Source organism: Cololabis saira, chromosome 16 (assembly GCF_033807715.1).
Source record: "Cololabis saira isolate AMF1-May2022 chromosome 16, fColSai1.1, whole genome shotgun sequence".
Taxonomy (NCBI): domain Eukaryota; kingdom Metazoa; phylum Chordata; class Actinopteri; order Beloniformes; family Belonidae; genus Cololabis; species Cololabis saira.
This window is the reverse complement of record NC_084602.1, coordinates 8,921,909-8,922,768: the sequence shown is the minus strand read 5'-3', so window position 1 is coordinate 8,922,768 and position 860 is coordinate 8,921,909.

Below are 860 nucleotides of genomic sequence, written 5' to 3'. Positions count from 1 at the left end.
CACTGTGCAAAAACTCTGAAAACTCCGTACGGAATCATAGTGTATTGAACCTTCAACACGCTACCTGTTGCAAGTCTCTCTGGTGAAAACCACGTCTAACGACTCGGAAAACACTGAGAAAACGCTTCAGAACTTCAAACCTACATTTACTGACACTTTTCGAACCGTATATATCTTGAATCCTTCAAGACACGACCTGTTGCAAGACTCTCTGGTGAAAACCACGTCTAACGACTCGGAAATCACCTCAGAAAACGCTTCAGAACTTCAAACCTACATTTACTGACACATTACCGACCGTGTTGATCGCAGAAATGCCTTTTAACGGACGTCCAAGACCCAGACAGGGATTTGTGAGCTCTCCCAGGGATGGAGCTCCTAACGGAGGTCCAAGACCCAGACAGGGATTTGTGAGCTCTCCCAGGGATGGAGCTTTTAACGGAGGTCCAAAACCCAGACAGGGATTTGTGAGCTCTCCCAGCGATGGAGCTCAGTCCCGGGTCTCAGATGATTTCCACCAACTCCAAATGGAGATTGAAGACTGCAAAAAAGAAAATGCTGTCCTGACCGACTGCAGCAATGAACTGGAGTGGGAAATAGTAGAGGAAGAGGAAATGGAAAGAATGATGTTGATCAACAAGAACTTGGACAGGGAAAGAGAGATCGAGGTTGCAAATGAGAAAATGACCCTGGAAGAACTAAAAAGTCAGACTGAGATGACAGAGATGTTTAAGGAAAAGCTGGAGAAAAAGGATTTCTTTCTTGCTCAAGAAAAATACTTTAAGGAATCAGCAGAGAAAGATTCCCTTGTATATGTGAAAAAAATCAAAGACGCTGAAACTCGTTTGGAGGCTGAACGC